The sequence below is a fragment of the Hyperolius riggenbachi genome, chromosome 3 (genome assembly GCF_040937935.1).
Source record: "Hyperolius riggenbachi isolate aHypRig1 chromosome 3, aHypRig1.pri, whole genome shotgun sequence".
Classification (NCBI taxonomy): domain Eukaryota; kingdom Metazoa; phylum Chordata; class Amphibia; order Anura; family Hyperoliidae; genus Hyperolius; species Hyperolius riggenbachi.
The window spans coordinates 72,711,031-72,716,247 of record NC_090648.1 but is presented as its reverse complement, the minus strand read 5'-3'; the positions used below and the strand labels follow the sequence as shown (position 1 = coordinate 72,716,247).

Below are 5,217 nucleotides of genomic sequence, written 5' to 3'. Positions count from 1 at the left end.
GGTGTACTACTGTTCCCAGCAGAGACACAGAGTGGCAGTAAACACAATGCTAAATAGTGTGGGTGAGCGGTGTACTACTGTTCCCAGCAGCGACACAGAGCACAATGCTATACAGTGGTGGGTGAGCGGTGTACTACTGTTCCCAGCAGCGACACAGAGCACAATGCTATACAGTGGTGGGTGAGCGGTGTACTACTGTTCCCAGCAGCGACACAGAGCACAATGCTATACAGTGGTGGGTGAGCGGTGTACTACTGTTCCCAGCAGCGACACAGAGCACAATGCTATACAGTGGTGGGTGAGCGGTGTACTACTATTCCCAGCAGCGACACAGAGCACAATGCTATACAGTGGTGGGTGGGTGAGCGGTGTACTACTGTTCCCAGCAGCGACACAGAGCACAATGCTATACAGTGGTGGGTGAGCGGTGTACTACTGTTCCCAGCAGAGACACAGAGTGGCAGTAAACACAATGCTATACAGTGGTGGGTGAGCGGTGTACTACTATTCCCAGCAGCGACACAGAGCACAATGCTATACAGGGTGAGCGGTGTACTACTGTTCCCAGCAGAGACACAGAGTGGCAGTAAACACAATGCTATATAGTGTGGGTGAGCGGTGTACTACTGTTCCCAGCAGCGACACAATGACTGGGGGGACCGTGGCTAGCCTGGCTGGAGAGAGAACTACCCTGCCTGCCTACCCAAAGCTAAACCCACAGACAAATGGCGGAGAAATGACGTGGATCGGGTATTCATTTACCCGAACCACGTGACCCGTTCGGCCAATCACAGCGCTAGCCGAACGTTCGGGGAACGTTCGGCCATGCGCTCTTAGTTCGGCCATATGGCTGAACAGTTTGGCCGAACACCATCAGGTGTTCGGCCGAACTCGAACATCACCCGAACAGGGTGATGTTCTGCAGAACCCGAACAGTGGGGAACACTGTTCGCCCAACACTACAGTGAAGCTGTTACTGAACAGCTACTGTAACAAAAATGCCTGGAAAACTGCTCTGATGTAGCGTTTTCCAGAGCGGTTTTAGCCTTTCCTATACTTTACATTGAGGCAGAAACACATCTGCAAACCGCAAAAGTGCTGCAGGACCCACGTTTGCGGTTTGCTAAAAACCCCAAACCGCTGGTGTGCACCATCCCATTGAAATACATTAGCCACGCGTTTTCACAGGCGGAAGCTGTTTGCGGAACGCTTCAAAAACCGCTTGGTGTGCACCAGGCCTCAGTGATATTGAGTACTAAACACTGCCCAGGGCTGGCACAGTGTCAGAGACTTGTAATCAGGGGAGAGAAACAGTTTGTTAATGATTAACTCTATTCAAAGCACATGTAGAGGTCATCATCAGCATATTACCAATGAAGAACTAAGGGCCGGTTCACACTGACGGCAGGCGGCGTTCGGGCGGCCGGGAAGCTGCGTCGTTCTGGGACGTCTCGTTCGCGGGCGGCGGTATGGCGATCATCTGCTTCCTGTCGTGATCGGCGTTTCTCGCCCCGCAAGGGGACATGAAGCCGCGGCGGCTAGCCGACCCTGGACATTGCATGCGACTTTCTCGGCTGAAACGATGCGTTAAATCAGGATCAGAACGCCGCATTTGCGCAATCGACGGTAATCGCACGATGCTAAATACTCCCATTCACTTGAATGGGAGCGCTTAGCCGACAAGTCCCGAACGCTTGGCGGTAAGCGCCGCCAAGTGTCTGTGTGAACCAGCCCTAATACAGTAGTTGAAGGAGGGCCCCTCCTTGAACCTCTGCATCCCCTATTGCTACACCACTGTCTTTAAAGAGACTCTGAAGTCTCCCTAAAATGAGGTTTTTATTTTAAAAACCTCATTAACATTATAGTCCCTCTTAAAACGCAGCATCCCCGCAGCTGAAAACCCCCTCGATCACCCCAAACTCACAGGGGTACAGGGCAGGCAAAATCCATGACTTTCTTGGTCGTGAATTTTGCTGCTGCCTCTATGCACGCCAATCAGCGCATATCTCCGCCTCTCCCCCGCCCCTCTCAGTGAAGGAAGACTGAGAGGGGTGGGGGAGAGGCGTCGAGCCACGCTGATTGACGCGCATAGAGAGAGACAGAGCCTCTATGCGGGAGGAGCCCGCCGTGCACCCCTGTGAATTTGGGGTGATCGAGGGGATTTTCAGCCGCGGGGATGCGGCTTTTTAAAAGGGACTATTATGGTAATGAGGTTTTTAAAATAAAAACCTCATTTTAGGCTGCTTTCAGAGTAGGACGTTACAGGCGCACGTTAGAGCAGCCTGTAACTCAGCCCAACTCACAGTAATGAAAAATCAAAGGACTGTTCATAGTGCCCACGTTGCGTTACATTGTAACGCTACACGTTAAATGAAAGTGTCGCATGCTGTGCGTTATAGCGGTTTTAGCCGAGTTAGACTGTTTGCACATGCTCAGTAATGTTGTTTTTTTGTATTTACTCCTGCAGGAGAGGAGGAGGGGAGAGTCTGCTATTGTGGCCAGCCACATGGCTAATTAATATTCTCTGCACTGCAGTGTTTACTTCCTGGAGCGGCTGCTTATTGGCTGGCTGGACCACGTGATGCGGAGTGTTCTGATCACGTGGTCTCCACAGTCATTTTAATGGCGCACCGAGAGCCGCATAACGTGGCTTTATATAGCGTCCACCTTTGCCACCAGCAAGCGTTGCGTTAGTGGACGTTATACGACCTCAACGTCCCCTGCAACGCAAAGTCTAAGTCTGAAAGTGCCCTTAGGGAGACTTCAGAGTCTCTTTAAACGGTACCTGTTGCCTGACTCTCCTGCTGCTGCTTCTCAGCCTCTAATACTTTTAGCCATAGACCCTGAACAAGCATGCAGATCAGAAGTGTCTTACAAAAATCTGTCAAGATTAGCTGCATGCCGTTTCAGGTGATTCAACTGCAGCCAAAGAGATCAGTAGGGCTGCCAGGCAACTGGTATTAATTAAGGCCTCTTTCACAGTAGGACGTTGCGTTTTGATGCCAACACAGCTAATAACGTGTATAACGCACAGCAAGCAGTACTTTCACTTAACGTGCAGCATTAGTCACCAACGCAACATGTGCACTGTGAATGGGGCATTGATTTTTCTTTGCAGTGTCTTATTCTGCGTTAAATGTTGTTTGAATGTGCAACTTTAACGTCGCACTGTAAAAGAGGCCTAAAAGGAAATAAATATGGCAGCCTCCATATCCCTCTGACTTCAGGATCTCTTTAAAAACTACAATGTCATGAGCCACAACGTTTTTTCACCTGTTTTCCTCAGTTTTCACCTTATCTATGTTACCTTTTTAAGCTTCCAAAGAGCAAAAATATAACAAAAATTAAGGTAAGAAAAGTAATATCGAAATGAAGTTAATCAGGGACAACTTACTTTGAGTGATAATTTTGCGTGTAAATGTGCCTAAAGGTTATTTTTATCAATTAGGTGATAAGTAATGTATGGGAAGTTTTGTGAATAGAGGCCAATATGCCTGGACAGTGTAATTATTTCTGCTTGTTTGAAAAAGCGGTTGATGCTTCCCCCTAGTGGCCAGTGTCAACCACATACAGTACAAAGTCTGAGCTTGATTTTTGAGGTGTTTTAATGGCTACAAATATATCTATTTTCAGGCAAACGCTTCTGATTTTATACATTACATGCATTGTCTATTATGCCTAAACATTCATATAGTTATTGTTGTATTTTAAAAGTTTGCGCCCGAACAGGGACTTGAACCCTGGACCCTCAGATTAAAAGTCTGATGCTTTACCGACTGAGCTATCCGGGCTCTGAGTATAGTCTGCAAAGCCGTGTAACTAGGAAAAATTGATACTTTACTGGCAGCTATATGCATTTTAATTCCTAGGATTTTATGTTAGCACTGACTAAAGGATAGGAAGCAGGAAATTTGGGCGCATGAGGCAGGTGGACAAAAAGGGCGCCGCCATTCACTCCCATAATAAATATCGTTTAATCGGCGCCCAACAGGAAAAAAGGGCGCCGGAGAAAAATAACGTTTTAAAAGCGGCGCCCGGAGACTTTTAATGTTTTATAACTGTTTCTCATGATTACACATTATTTAATGATTTATAATTTTTAAACCATTATTTTTAAACGAAAAACAGTACAATATTTTTTAAAACATTACCTTTAAACGAAAAACCGTACAAATGTTTTTTACAATTTTAAACGAAAAAATGCACCATATTTTTTTAAAACGTTATTAATGCTTATCACAGGGGGGTCTTAGGTTTAGGCACCACCAGGGGGGTCTTAGGTTTAGGCACCAACAGGGGGGTCTTAGGTTTAGGCACCACCAGGGGGGTCTTAGGTTTAGGCACCAACAGGGGGTCTTAGGTTTAGGCACCAACAGGGGGGTCTTAGGTTTAGGCACCAACAGGGGGGGTCTTAGGTTTAGGCACCAACAGGGGGGTCTTAGGGTTAGGCACCACCAGGGGGGTCTTAGGTTTAGGCACCAACAGGGGGGTCTTAGGGTTAGGCACCACCAGGGGGGTCTTAGGGTTAGGCACCAACAGGGGGGTCTAGGGGTTAGGGATAGGTACAGGGAGGGTTCTGTGTGAGAGTAGGGTTAGGTATAGCTTTAGTAAAATTCTTATTCATGTTTTATAAAACGTTATTATAAATTTCAATTTTTAAACAGGGAAGATTAACGTTTTTAAAATTGCCGATTTTATACACATTATTTAATGATTTATAACTTTATAAAACATTATTTTTAAACGAAATATAACACAAATTTTTTTTAAACGTTATTCATGATTATCTTTTAAAACCCTGCGCCCTTTTTTCCCGGCGCCCTTTTTTAACGTACGCTAAAGGATATGTCTGTGTCGTTCAATGCCCTTTGAAAAAATACTGTGGGGTTGTATCTGAATCCATTGAGAGACTAATATGAAATTAAGTTAGATGATCACTAAAATAAGGAACACTTTTCATTAAAAAGGTGAACTTTTGTTACAATATTTGATCCCTGCCATTATATTTAGTATATTTAACACTGTATATCGGAATTTCTAGTTTTAGGTTTGCACTGCCCCTAGTGTTCAATGTAATGTATTGGCAAGGTCTGTTCTGCTGTTAAATATAATTTTGCCCTCTTGAAACAAAAGGTATTTGAGATAATTCAGCTTTAAAATTAACCTGAGACAGTGAAAAGAAAAATGATTTATGCTTACCTGGGGTTTCCTCTCCTC

At 45.5% G+C, this 5,217-nt stretch overlaps 1 non-coding gene across 1 annotated transcript; it reads right to left on the bottom strand.

Moving 5' to 3' along the window:
- Nucleotides 1–3,718: 3,718 nt before the first annotated feature.
- On the bottom strand, nucleotides 3,719–3,791 carry TRNAK-UUU (transfer RNA lysine (anticodon UUU)). Its single transcript has one exon. It is a non-coding gene; the product is annotated as a tRNA-Lys (tRNA).
- Between the last annotated feature and the right edge of the window lie 1,426 nt (nucleotides 3,792–5,217).